At 43.7% G+C, this 15,489-nt stretch overlaps 1 protein-coding gene across 1 annotated transcript in view; it reads right to left on the bottom strand.

Moving 5' to 3' along the window:
* LOC132407258 (collagen alpha-1(V) chain-like) overlaps positions 1-15,489 on the bottom strand; it is a 202,960-nt gene that overhangs the window by 178,769 nt on the left and 8,702 nt on the right. The window lies entirely within an intron of this gene.

Below are 15,489 nucleotides of genomic sequence, written 5' to 3' on the forward strand. Positions count from 1 at the left end.
AACACCTCCTCTTTAATAATAGTCCCTGACTCTCTCAAACTTCTGGCACTCTGCTAGGATCTTCCATAGTGATTTGGTGAATAGGCTTGGTGTCAGGTTCTGTTCAAAAATACTGCATTGGGACAATTTGCTGCCCTGTAGCTGGGTCAGGAATACGAGTTGCTGTTGCCTCCTCCTAGGCAAAGTTTTCTGATGTGCATTTTAACCATATAACAATTACAGCACGGAAACAGGCCATCTCGGCCCTTCTAGTCCGTGCCGACACTTACACTCACCTAGTCCCACTGACCCGCACTCAGCCCATAACCCTCCATTCCTTTCCTGTCCATATACCTATCCAATTTTACCTTAAATGACAATACCGAACCTGCATCTACCACTCCTACTGGAAGCTCATTCCACACAGCTACCACTCTCTGAGTAAAGAAAATTTAAATGAAGAATTAAGATGACGAAGAAGACAACCTTTCTCAATGATGGCCTTTACTGGAGCCGTGCAGCTGCTGAGGGGAACTGACTATTGGCCCATTCAGAGTCTGAATTTCTTCATGACATCATCACATGTTTCAGTATCGATGTAATAAAATAACAAAAGTGCAAACAGCTACTCAATAAAAACCAGTGCCAGCTCACGGTCTGATCTTCATTAGGTAACTGCTTACAGCAAGCACAATGACTTCAGAAAGCATTTACTAAGCTTCGAGGAATGAGAGGACATGTATTTGTTGTGGTTTTTAGCATATGTGGGAAGTATTTTATGAGACGCTGTCATGGAACACGGAAGCCAGCCATGGGGTCCATTGAGGGATAATGGTCACTCCTGTTTATCACTAGCACGAAGATACTGCTTTCCCTAGAATCGTTCACAGGTAGCTGCAACTGTCTGTGAACCAGAAGTTCAAAAGGAGTTGGAGGGTTCATGTTTGTAATCGTGTCTTGACTGTCAATTTATGTATGGTGCACCATGGGAAAGGTTTTGCTGCTAATGTAATGGTCTCTCCGTAGCAGCAGTGTTTGGGTTATGGTTAGAAACTCTGCGTGCTTTGCTACGTGAGCCATCCAATCAGGGCAGCGGGTTTTTGTGTTGTGTGCCCAGTGGTCCGCCGATTTAATCCTAGCCTAATCACGGGCTAGTCTTCAGCAGCTAACCAGAAAAGGCTCCCTTTATTGTGTTGTGTGAGCTGGGGTCCTTTGTTCGGCGGGCAATGAAGAAGGAAGCTGCTGGAGAGAACTGGCTGTAGGATTTGAGCCGGAGGGGGACCGTGATCTGACAGAGCAAGGTGCAGAGACCGGCCGGCCGACCGAGGATCGGTGAATATGAATTTTGGGAAGAGTTGAGCTCCAACTTGTGCACATCTGACTGTCTAATTATAATGGGCCCTTTTTGTTTATTTTACTTCATTTTTTACTAACCCTGTAGTTAAGATTCATAAGTATAATTCCTTTAATTGTATGCAGTGTGCTGTCTGTTGTTTCTCGGCACTGAGTCGTAACAGGGTTGCGAGTTACACAGTATCCACACAAGCCAGGGTTTGGGGTGGGAGAGCCACCTCAATCTCACGGGTTTGAAACCTTCTCTCAGGCCAACTGCATGGCAAAAAGCTGCAGCCAGTCTGGCCCATGTTTGACCAACTGCCAGTAAGAGGGTGGAGGCGTGGTCGGGAAGCTGATTTGTCATTGGGTTCTAAAGATAATGATTCTGCTGATCCCAATTATTGATCGTTGTTACTTATCTGGTACTGCACATTGGACAACAATCCCAAAACATGGGGAAAGTGAATGTGCTGTTAATGTACTTATGCATGGAGACTTGTGCTGCCATGTTACTGAGAGACAGTGTGAGAGACTGGGCGAAGTTGGAGCTATGTGAAGGCAGGTGTATGGGATTGAGTGGGAGCTACGATCAGCCATGATGGAATGATGGAGTAGACTCGATGGGCTGAATGGCCTAATTCTGCTCCTAAGTCTTATGGTCTTATTGAGTGGGTGAGGACAGGGATAACTTTGTGGATGGCAGAAGCTTGACTTTGACTCGATAAAAGCACGTGTTGAACTGCTGGCAATGGAATATTGAAGTTGTTTGCATCAAACACAATCGAGGCACAGACGGCTGTGGACTGGGTGCTGGTAAACAGGAGGAATGTAGATGGGTGCTTGACATGGACAGGATGGGCCAGGGGGCCTACTTCTGTGCTGCTTGACCCTACGACTCCAGGCAAGAAGAGGAGGGAAAGATAATTTGGGCGTAGACGATATAATTAGGAACTTTGATCAAGCACAATGTGTAAAGTGGCATTAATGGGAATCAGAGAAGACTAATTTGAACAAGGCATTCTGGAAAAGCAGAGCAAGATCCCAAGAGCACACTTTGATTTCAGTCTGTGCATTGGTTCTGGAGTTGGCATTCGTGCTGAGAGTCACACATCGAGTAACGCATCTTGAGACCTGAGATAGTCAACACTTTGGCATTCCGACGCATCATTAAAAAAAAATCTTCTCAGTCAAGATTCAGGGCAAATGACTGAGTGAAATAAGGATGAGAATATAAATTCCTGAAGGAGGATACACGACCGCATCACAAGCAAGAGAAAGTCTGCAGATGCTGGAAATCCTAGTAACACACACAAAATGCAGGAGGAACTCAGCAAGCCAGGCAGCATCTATGGAAAAGAGCCTGGCCTGCCGAGTTCCTCCAGCATTTTGTGTGCATTACACTGCTGCATAGCTCACTAAACAAGATTCTAGCACACGTGTTAAAGTCGAGGAGAAGGATCCAAAGCTTTGCTGATAATTGCTCAAAGCAGTATTGACAACATGGTAAACTATCATTTAATCACTCCTAGGGCACACATTCACAAGTATTTATTTCAGTTCCTCTGCAAGAATATGACCACATCCAACAACGAAATTCTTAAACACTATGTTAAAAAATAGGGATGAACATGTTAGGAAATTTTAACTTTATATCAAGTCGCTCATTTACTGTACCCTATTATTAAGTCAAGTCAAGTCAAGTCACTTTTTATTGTCATTTCGACCATAACTGCTGGTACAGTACACAGTAACAACGAGACAATGTTTTTCGGGACCATGGTGCTACATGACACAGTACAAAAACTAGACTGAACTACATAAAAAAAAACACAGAAAAAAAAACTACACTAGACTACAGACCTACCCAGGACTGCATAAAGTGCACAAAACAGTGCAGGCGTTACAATAAATAATAAACAAGACAATAGGGCAGTAAGGTGTCAGTCCAGGCTCTGGGTATTGAGGAGTCTGATAGCTTAGGGGAAGAAACTGTTACATAGTCTGGTCGTGAGAGCCCGAATGCTTTGGTGCCTTTTCCCAGACGGCAGGAGGGAGAGGAGTTTATATGAGGGGTGCGTGGGGTCCTTCATAATGCTGTTTGCTTTGCGAATGCAGCGTGTCGTGTAACTGTCTATAATAGCAGGTAGAGAGACCTCAACAGACCTCACTATCCGCTGCAGGGTCTTGTGATCCGAGACGGTGCAATTTCTGAACCAGGCAGTGATGCAGCTGCTCAGGATGCTCTCAATACAAGCCCTGTGGAATGCGATGAGGGTGGGGGTGTGGGAGATGGACTTTCCTCAGCCTTCGCAGGAAGTAGAGACGCTGCTGATTTTATGTAGGTGACAGTTCAAGCTCCATGACACCTCATCAATCGAGTAACAGATGGGATGATGGTCCTAAATCTATGGGGTTCACTTCCAGCTCTGGAACAACATTATGCTTACATCACAGCTGTCCCGGGGTGTGGCACGTCTCTGTCACTCTCTGTTCTCTATTTCCAATGCAGACTGGTAACACTCAAAGCTGGAAAGGTAAGCTGTGTTTGAATGGGTGACAGGCAATTTCCCACCAGCCAACAGCTTTACACTTTGTAGAAATAGCCAGAGTGACGTTCCTGGCAGCTGGAATGTGGAACTTGTCCAGCAGGTAAAAACCCTGAGGAAAGTCTGCCAGATTGGTAAAGGCGCAGCGGCGGGGAAGTTTGTAAAATATCAGACTCTGATCAGAGTGCACGGAGCCGAAGGAGATGGGGGAGATTTTAAATGGATTTTTTGCATCTGTATTTACTCAGGACATGGACGCAGAGTCAAAAGAAGTGAGGCAAAGCAACAGGGAGGTCATGGACCACATACGGATAACAGAGGAGGATGCGTTTGAGGCAAATTAGGGAGGATAAGTCCCTAGGGTTTAACAAGATGTTCCTTCAGACCCTGTGGGAGGCTAGTACAGACATTGCAGGTGCCCTCGCAGAGATATTTAAAACATCCCTAGCCACAGATGAGGTGCCAGAGGACTAGAGGATAGCTAACATTGTTCTGTTGTTTAAGAAAGGCGCTAAGAATAAACCAGGAAATTATGGGCCGATGAGCCTGACATCAGTAGTGGGAAAGTTATTGGAAGGTATTCTAAGAGACTGGAGATATATATATTTGGATAGACAAGGACTGATTAAGGATAGTTCACATGGTTTTGTGCATGGCAAGTTGTGTCTAACCAATTTTATAGAGTTTTGAGGAAGTTATCAGGAAAGTTGATGTCGGCAAGACTTTGGATGTTGTCTGTATGGACTTTAGCAAGGTCTTTGACAAGGTTCTGCATGAGAGGTTGGCCAAAAAGGTTTAATGAGGTAGAAATTCAGATTAGACACTGGAGTCATGGAACAAGCCAGAGACTTGTTGTAGATAGTTGCTTCTGGAGGCCTGCGACTAATGGTTCACCAAAGCAATCAGTGCTGGGTCCATTGCTGTCATCTGTATCAGCAATCTGGATGATAATGTGGTAAACTGGATCAGCAAATTCACAGATTACATCAAGATTGGGAGGGGAGTTAGTGAGAAAGGCGATCAAATAAATTCTTCTTGGGCTTCTATCCGAGTAGATGTATTGATTATAACTGAATTTTCAATGGCAAACTCTGCCATCTTCATTCCCTGATCGATACCTAAACCCAGATGGAAGCCCGACAAGAGCTTATTCATCACATACACCAGGAAAGCATCAGATCCTTTTTCAAAACTATCTAAACTTGTAGTGGGATCTGAACCAGACAAGTGTGAGGTGTTGCACTTCGGGAGGACCAACCAGGGTAGGTTTTACACAGTGAACGGTAGTGCACTGAGGAGCGTGGTAGAACAGTCAGGGAATACAGGTCCATAATTCCTTGAAGGTGGCATCACAGGTAGATAGGTTTGAAAAGAAAGCTTTTGGGACATTGGCCTTCATAAATCAATGTATTTCGCACAGGAGTTGGTATCTAATTTTGAAATTGTCTGAGACATGGGTGAAGCCTAATTTGGAGTATTGTGTCCAATTCTGGACACCTACCTACAGAAAAGATGTCAAGAAGATTGAAAGAGTGAAGAGAAAATTTACAGGGACTTTGCCAGTACTTGAGGTCCTGAATTACAGGGAAAGATTTAACAGGTTAGGACTTTATTCCCTAGAATGTAGAAGACTGAGGGCATTTTGACAGGGGTATACAAAATTATGAGGGGTATAGATAGGGTAAATACAAACAGGGTCTTTTTTGAGGTTGGGAGAGACTGGAACTAGAGGTCATGGGTTAAAGGTGAAAGGTGAAATGTTTAAGGGGAACATGAGGGAGAATTTCTTTGCTCAGAGGGTGGTGACAGTATGGAATAAGCCACTACTGCAAGTGGTGGATGTGGGGTCGCTTTCAACATTTTTAAAAAAATTTGATAGTTGCATGTAAGGGTATGGAGAGCTAAGGTCTGAGTGATGGGACCAGGCAGATTAATGGTTTGGCACAGAATAGATGGGCTGAAGGGCCTGTTTCAGAACAGCCGTGCTCCATGACTCTCTGACTTACTGAATACAACTAATAACATGAAGAGCAGAATTGCTGAATTCAACCTGAGTAAGTTCCTGAACGGTTGACGTAGAAGAAAGGGATTGATTGAACTAATGTTCAAGGCATCAGACTGGCAGCTGTTACACACAGTTGTTCTCGAGAGTGAAGCAAGTTCATTTGAATGTATTTTAACCAATGTCCAGGAAACCACCTGGAAATTCAGGAAAACAAGCAGTGGGGGCCAAGTAAAGCAAAAGTTCTGCAATCATCTCTAAATAATAAAACACAAATTTAAGATGCAGAGGTTTTCTTGGCTCAGTGCAATCAATAACATCAAATTCAGTGCCACTTAGCCAGTGTTATAACCAGAACAAAACTAGTTTTGAGCTTTTTGTAAGTATTTTTTTATTTACTCTATCCAATGCATCCCAAAAAACCAATGGTATTGCAGCAAAATGTAAACTAACATTTCTAAATTGAGAAATACCAGAATCATCACAGGATCATTCCCCTTCTGTTAGAATGCTCTACTGAATATTACAAATAAAATATTTAGATTATGAACTAATTGATTGTTTTTATTGAACGTAATTATATGGTTGGATTTTATATACATTATTTCCTCACGGAACCAATGATACCTAACCTATCCTTCCCCGGAAATCAGATGTATGGGGTTAACAAGTAGCCACAAGGTTTAGTGAGTTAAATATCCAATTCAACTGGCTAGAATTTGAATCCACAGGCAGCACTTTTCTCCTATATTAGATCATGCTCATATTTTGGGTCAAATTGTATATCTGCTATATACACCTTAATGCTTGCCCAGAGTCATTCATGCATATAATGGTATCGAGGCACCAGAGGCTGAGGGAGGCCTGCGGTACAACTCTTACCGTCAGGCCAATGGAAAGGCAGTGTTACATTTTATAGGATTACAGAACAAGAAGGGAATCTGCATTGTGCCATGAACGTCCTGATTATCACATCCGCAAGCCTCAACTTCCAATGTGAATATTACAGCAAATCATTCAAAAGAGCTCCCTTTATGCTTTATAAGCTTTGCCCCGAACTCAACTTGATACACTCCTCCTTCTCTTGTAAGCTTTGATTTGCTGGTCTCTCCATACAGTGCATTGTACACGGAGAGACCAAGGGTAGACACCTACCCTGAGAGGGAGCCAGACATTCAAATATCAGAGAGCAAGCAGAGAATGCAGAAGAACAAGCTCTAAACTTTCCCTCCCTCACGTCCATCTATGCCTCTTCACTCACTGATGATCACATCAGTCTGTTTCAGTGACAGCAGAATCAATGCACTGTCACAAGCTTACTGTCCCCGAAGAAGCAGAGATATTACTTTGGGACTTTATATGAACATGAGGAGAAAATCTGCCTCCCTAAAACCAGGAGGGAGCAACACAGTCCCTAAAACTACTTCTTCAATGAAAGATGTGGGTATAACACCCTTCAGTGGCTTGGAGTTAAATATTACATGACAACATTCCCATGAAGCGGTTTGGGATGATTTAATAAAGGGGTTCCCAACCTGGGGTGCTTGCACCCCCGGGGGGTGCGAGATGGAATTTCAGGGGGTGCGACAAAGAGTGGCTTGTGTGCTTGAGTGACGAGTCACGAGTCATCACTCAGCCAGCTGCCAGTGTGCCTTGAGAAGTGGTAGTAACGTTTGTCCCAAGCACACTCCAGTCTCCCGCTGCCCGAGTCGAGAGAGACGTAAACTCACTCCAGTCTCCCGCTGCCCGAGTCGAGAGAGACGTAAACTCACTCCAGTCTCCCGCTGCCTGAGTCGAGAGAGACGTAAACTCACTACAGTCTCCCGCTGCCCAAGTCAGCATTGAGGATTCTCATCAGTGCTACCCGAGAAGTTACACCTCAGAGTTGAGAAGTCTCATCAGTGTTACCTGGGGGTTCACCTCAGAGTTGAGGAGTCTCATCAATTTACTGTTTACAATTTTTTCTGAATAAATTAGAATCTAATTGCTCAATTTATATTTGCATTTTATGCACTGTTAAAAGCTTTTTTTTTAAGTTCAATTTGTTCACCCGTAGTATTGTATGTGGTTCAAAAATTAGATATTAGACTTCTTCATCTTCAAATGTGATATTACTTTTGTAGGGGGTGCGAACATTAATCAAACATTTCCTAGGGGTGTGGGGCATAGAAAAGGTTGGGAACCACTAATTTAATACTAGGAGCCACATAACTGCAAAATGTAATACTGTTATTGAGCAGAAGAGTGTGGGAAGTAAGTCCATTCTACATCTTCAGCAAGACGAGAACTCCCTTTCATGTTTCCTGGGGTCTTTTGGTCTTCCAGAGGTTTCACTTCAACCTCCATTCAAAGAGCCGACCATATCAGAGTGCATTTTTGACAATATTCAGACACACATATGACTTACTCTCCCACCTCAATGAGTTATCTGTTAATTTCTCCACCATAGTTTGCAGGATGACTTAACCCAGATAATTTAAATGAATTTATCCAAGCACGCAACCCCACTTGAAGTAATTGGCAAGAAGCTTCCAATTGTTAAACTTATCCCAGTGTTTTGCAATTTTAACCTACAAAGTTTACCTTCCCAGCTTGAAGTAGAAATGTTTATTCAAACCATCTACCTCCTGCACAGTCAATCCACCAGCTGTTTTTACTCAGAGGCTATTAAATTCTGCTCCGGGATTAGATTCATAAAGTTATAGATTGAAAGTGTTATACAGGATGGAAACGATTTTGGTTAAGCTGGCGCCATTAAGGGGCAACTGTTGGCAAGAAGCTCCGGTGGAAATCATCAAGTATTCCCGTTTAGGACAACTGCAGCTGACATCCACAGACACAGCCATGGATACTTCAGTAAGCAGCATTGTTTTTAAGATGTTCTTAAAAAATCTATTGACACTCAAAATTGATGAATCTCAGACAGCAGACTTGAGTCATGAGTGCAGTTCCCTTTTAAGGAAACAGAAGTGGAGAAAGTGCACTGGTCAGCTAGGATGATTGAAATGCAGAGGCTTTAGACCCCTAGTTCTGACTATCCTGCTGGTGACTGTACAGACTCAGGAGAATAAAATCAAAGACCTCAGAGCAAGATTGCTGTACCTGAGGGACATCAGGGACTGCTGTGTACTTTGCTTCATGGAAACGTGGCTTACGACTGCCATTTCAGAAGCAGCACTGCAGCTTGATGGCTTCAAGATTCTCTGCAGAAACAGGACAGCTGAGTCTTCCGAAGACAGAGGAGGTGGAGTCTGCTTTCTGACTAACTCATCGTGGTGCAGAAATGTGATGGTTCTGTCTCAGTCCTGCTCAACCAACCAGGAATATCCAGCAGTCAAATTTTGTCTATTTTTATCTGCTGAGGAAGTTTTCTGTCATCATCCTGGTGTACATTCCATTTCAGGCCAATGTCAGGCAGGCACTGGAGGAGTTAAGCAACATAAATAGGCAGGCATGAAACAACACACCCTGAGGCTTTCCATATCTGATACCTTCCAGAGCTAATTGTGGACTTCAGGAAGGGTAAGACGAGGAAACACGAACCAATCCTCATAGAGGGATCAGAAGTGGAGAGAGTGAGAAATTTCAAGTTCCTGGGTCTCGAGATCTCTGAGGATCTAACCTGGTTCCAACATATTGATTCAGCTATAAAGAAGGCAAGACAATGGTTATATTTCCTTAGGAATTTGAAGAGATTTGGTTTGTCAACTAATACATTAGAAAACTTCAACAGATGTACCGTGGGGATCATCCTGACAGGCTGCATCACTGTCTGGTATGAGGGGTGTGGCTACTGTACAGGACTGAAAGAAGCTACAGAAAGTCATAAAGTTAGTCTGCTCCATCTTGGGTTCCAGCCTCTGTAGAATCCAAGACATCTTCAAGGAGTGGTGCCTCAGGAAGGCAACTCCATTATTAAGGATACCCTTACTCAGAACATGCTCTCTTCTCACTGTTACCACCTGGAAGAAGGTACAGGAGCCTGAAGGCACACACTCAGCGATTCAGGAACAGCTTCTTCCCTTCTGCCTCACGATTTCTAAATGGACATTGAACCCATGAACACTACCTCACCTTTTTTAATGTGTATTATTTCTACTTTTGCACTATTTTAATCTGTTCCATATACAGATATATGCTTACTGTAATTGATTTACTTATAGACTTATTTTTTCTTTCTATGTTATCATGTATTGCATTGAACTGCCAGCGGTAAGTTCACAAATTTCCGGACACGTGCTGGTGATAATAAATCTGATTCTGGTTCTGGTTCATGGAAGGGGTTTTCAACCGGGTCTGCATGAAGTCATCTCTGAACAACTACTGTATCACCTGTAGAAGCAGAGGAGCCAACACACTTGACCATTGTTATACCACCATCAAGAATGCTCACTGTGCCATCCCATGCCCACACTTTGGAAAGTCTATACTCCCAGCATAGAGGCAGAGACGTCATCAGGTGAGAACTAAGAAAGCACGTTTCATGGTCCAGTCCATTAACTACTCATTTCAGTTCATTTCCTTTTCCCTGTGTTCAACTGGGCTCCTTGATTGAGGCACTTGATCCTCATTCGAACCGGCAGCATAAAAACTCCAGCTTACATCTACTCGCTGCTGGCTCGTCACCTTTGCCAGTGCGACAAAGCTCGTCCCGGGACAGCCAAGAATCTTGGACTCTAAGTTGCTTTGGTGACTGTGGCTGCTTAGTGAATTCAGTCGTTTCCCTGTCCAGCTGAGTTGCCAGCTGCTTCACTGCTACTACAGACTACGATGAAAATTCTATTGTTTTCACGTTTGGCTGATTGTCGTCACTCTGAGCCACCAAGAATAAGGGACTGTCTTTATGAGCTCCTCCGTGTCTAGATACAAATGGACTGTCATTGTTTGGTTTCTGTCATCCCATTCGCAGTTGAGTAGGTCTGGCCGTTTGCCACTACTCTGAGTTGGAAATTCTGCCTCTTCGTGTCTAGCTGGCCATTGCTGGCCATTTGCTGCTCCTCCAAGCCAAGATACGAATCATCTGTCTTTGTTTGGTGTTGTCGTCTCTGTGATCTGGGTCCAGGCTCCGTGTTCCAGGTCCAGGCTCTGAGTCCAAGTTCAGTCCAGGTCCAGGCTCCGAGTCCAAGTCCAGACCAGATCCAGGCTACAAATCCCAGTTCAGTCCAGGTCGAAGCTCTGAGTCCCAGTCCAAGCTTTGTGTCCAGTCCAAGCTTCGTGTTCAGTCCAGATTTCGTGTTAAGTCCAGGCTCCGTGTCCAAGTCCAGGCTCCAAGTCCATCCCCATGTCCAAGTTCATCTCTGTGTCGTCTCCATACTTGTGTCCTGCACTTGGGTCCGCTTCCCGCTGCTCATTGCGACAGTATGGTCAAGGAGGCAGAAGAGGACTTACAGAACTACTTTGAGGCAATGAACTAGACAACATTCAGGGTTCATCTTCAAATCTGAATTAACATGCGACCATTGTCACTGACTTCATCAAGCCATGTGTGGATGACTGCGTGCCTTCAAGGACATACCCAAACCAAAGGGTTGGAGATGAACCAGGAGATTTGTAGTCTGCTGAGCACTGAATCTGTGGCATTCAAGATTGGTGATCCAGAACCATACAAGATGTTAAAATACGACCTACGGAAGGCTATTTTAAGGATTAAAAACAATTCTGATTGAGGTTAGAGATGGAATTGGATGCACATCAGCTCTGGCAGGGTTTGCAGGCCACTACTTCTTACAAAGTGTAACTAACATCATGAATGGCTGTGATGTTTCACTCTCAGGTGAGCTCGAAACCTTTGATACTCACTTTGAAAGGGGAAAACAAAACTATAGCTGTGCGAATCCCTGCAGCACCTGGTGACACTGGGATCTTTGTCTTGGAGGCTGGCATCAGAACATCTTTCAAGAGGGTGAACCCTCACAAGACATCAGGCCCTGATGGTGTTGCTGATGAGGTTCTGAAAACTTATACCAGCCAAATGGTGGGACATCTTCAATCACTCACTGCTACAGTAGGAAGTTCCCATCTGCTTTAAAAAAACAACAATTATACCAGCGCCCAATGTCTATAAATTTGCCAATGGCACAACTATTCTTGGTAGAATTTCAGATGGCAACGAGAGCAAGATAGATCTGCTGGTTGAGTGGTGTTGCAGCAACAACCTTGCACTCAACATCAGTAATACCAAAGAATTGATTGTGGACTTTAGAAAGAGAAAGTCAAGGGAAGATGCACCAGTCCTCATTGAGGGATCAAGAGTGGAAAGGGTGTCACATTTCTGGGTGTCAACATCTCTGATGATCTATCCTGAGCCCAATATATTGATGCAATTACCGAAAAAAGGCATGATGGCAGCTATATTTCATTAGGAGTTTGAGGAGAATTGGTATGCCACCAAAGACACTTGCATATTTCTGTAGATGTACTGTGGAGAGCATCCTAACTGATTGCGTCGCCATCTGGTATGGAGAGGACACATACCAGCTGCAGAAAGTTGTAAACTCTGTCAGCTCCATCATGGGCACTAACCTTTCCAGCATCCAGGACAACTTCAAAAAGCGATGCCTCAAAAATGTGGCATCTATCATTAAGGGCCCCAATCACACAGGACACGCTCTCTTCTCATTGCTACCACCAAGGAGGAGGTACTGGAGCCTGCAGGCACACACTCAAGTTTCAGGAACAGCTTCTTCCCCTCTGCTATTAGACTTCTGAATGGACAATGAAACCACGAACACTACCTCACTACTTTCCTCTCTTTTGGCATGACTAATTTAATTTAATTTTCTTTTTGTTGTTATACTTTTTATAGTTGTGATTATTTTGTATTTCTATATACTTCTGCTGCAAAACAGCAAACTTCACGACCCGTGCCAGTGATATTAAACCTGATTCTGATTCCCTCGTCTATGTCAACCAACATTCCCATCTACGCGAGTCCCATTTGGCCCATTTCCTTCTAAACCTTTCTTATCAGTATATCTGTCTTTTAATTGTTGTAATTGTACTGGCATTCACACTTGTCTGAGTTAAAAATCCATCTGCCATTCCTTTCCCTTTTTTCCCACTCTGTGTAGGTCCTGTTGAAATCTTAAGCAATCTTCTTCATTGTCCACTATACTACAAATTTTTATGTAATCTATTAGTTCACCAATCATACCACCAATATAGAGTAGCATTCTCTTCCTAATTATTAACATGCGCTCAGTGGCCATTTTATTAGGTGCACCTGCTCATTCATGCAAATATATAATTAGCCAATTACGTGGAAGCAACATGATGCATAAAAGCATACAGACGTGGTCAAGAGGTTCAGTTGTTCTTCCCACCAATCATCAGAATGGGGAAGAAATGTGATCCAAGTGGCTTTGACCATGCAAATGATTGTTGATCCTTAAAGGGAACCTATTCTCTCCATTGTTACTCCTGCTCTTGACAAACTTACAGAATCTTTGAGAACTTTCCTTCACCTTAACATGCAATGACTGTTGGTGCCAGGCAGTGAGTATCTCTGAAACTGCTGATCTCCTGGTATTTTCATGCATAACACTCTCTACAGTTTACAGAGAATGGTGCCAAGAACAAACATGAAGCAACTAGTGATGCTTTTCTAGTGTGCAAAACGCCTTGTTAATGAGAAAGGCTAGAGGAGATAGGCCAGAATGTTACAAGCTGACGGGAAACTGGCAGTAACTCAACTAACCACATGTTACAACAATGTTGTGCAGAAGAGCATCTCTGTACACTCATGTTGAACCTTGAAGTGGATGGGTTACAGCAGGAGAAGACCATGCGCATACCCACTAAAGTGGCCATTGTGTGTCTATGGAGAACAATAAAGGACCAAGCACTGATTCATGAGATACTCGCAGGTCACAGGTCTCCAATCTTGAATAGCTAACCTAAACCACTACCCTCAACCGATAGATGCTTTTTTCCACCATTCTTTGTAAGCTCTAGAGAGTATTATGCATGAAAATCCCAGTTTCTGGGGTACTCAAACTACCCTGTCTGGCACCAACAATCGCACCACAGTCAAAGTCACCAAGTCAATTTTGATTCGAAATTGCTACCTCACCCTGTATTTAACCATTCAACTGGAGTGGGGCCTTGTCAAAGGCCTTGCTAACATCCGTGTGGAGCAAGTAGACCACCGTACACAAATCAACCCTTTTAGTCAGCTCCTCAAAAAACTCACTAAATATGGAAGACATCATCACCAATGATCAAAGTCATGCTGACTGTCCCCAATCAGTCCTCGTGTTTCCAAATGCAAATAACTCCTGCCTCTCATAATCCCTTCCAGTAACTTTCCCACCACTGATGGCAGGCTCACTGGGTTGTCCTTGCAACCCTTCATAAATAAAAGCACACCATTTACCCTCCGGTCCTCTGCTGGCTAATGAAGATGCAAAAAATATCTGTCAAGAGTCCCAGCAATCTCTTCCCTTGCTTCCCACAACGTCCGAGGACACACCTTGTCAGACCATGGGGATTTTTCACCATTATGCACTTCAGGCCTACCTACAGCCAGTCATCCATGATGTTTGTGTTGCCCAGCAAGCTGGTCTCAACTGCCTGCATTTGGCCATATCCCTCTAAACCTCCCCCATCTATGTACTTAACCAGATAGTTTTTAAATGTTACTAATGAGTTTGCCTCAACCACTATTTATGGTAGCTCATTCCAAATATGCACCACCCTTTGCACGAAAAAGCTGCCTGCAATCTTGAACCTACTATTTCTTGTTTTTAGAGACACCTGCCTTGGAAAATTACCCTGCTTGTGCCCATCATGATTTTATATACCTTTATCAGTTCAACCCTCAATCTCCTACTTTCCAGATGCAAAGTGTTTATTTAGCGCTTCACCCATCTTCTGCGGTTGTACATGTAGATTAGTATATTGATCCTTAAAGGGAAGCTAGTCTCTCCATTGTTACCTCTGCTCTGATACACTTACAGGAGAATTTTCCTTCACCTTAACTACCACGGATGCCTCATGTTCCCTTTTCCACTTTTCTAATTTCCTTGTTTAGGCAGATTACTATCTGAATGGTGTCAAGTTAGGAAAAGGGGAAGTACAATGAGATCTGGGTGTCCTTGTTCATCAGTCACTGAAAGTCAGCATGTAGGTACAGCAGGCAGTGAAGAAAGCTAATGGCATGTTGGCCTTCATAACAAGGGGAGTTGAGTATAGGACCAAAGAGGTCCTTCTGCAGTTGTACAGGGCCCTGGTGAGACCCCACCTGGAGTATTGTGTGCAGTTTTGGTCTCCACATTTGAGGAAGGACATTCTTGCTATTGAGGGAGTGCAGCATAGGTTCACAAGGTTAATTCCTGGAATGGCGGGACTGTCATATGTTGAAAGATTGGAGCGACTGGGCTTGTATGCACTGGAATTTAGAAGGATGAGAGGGGATCTGATTGAAACATATAAGATTATTAAGGGATTGGACATGCTAGAGACAGGAAACATGTTCCCGATGTTGGGGGAGTCGAGAACCAGAGGCCACAGTTTAAGAATAAGGGGTAGGCCATTTAGAACGGAGCTGAGGAAAAACTTTTTCACCCAGAGAATTGTGGATCTATGCAATGCTCGGCCTCAGAAGGCAGTGGAGGCCAATTCTCTGGA

This window comes from Hypanus sabinus, chromosome 18 (assembly GCF_030144855.1).
Source record: "Hypanus sabinus isolate sHypSab1 chromosome 18, sHypSab1.hap1, whole genome shotgun sequence".
NCBI lineage: Eukaryota > Metazoa > Chordata > Chondrichthyes > Myliobatiformes > Dasyatidae > Hypanus > Hypanus sabinus.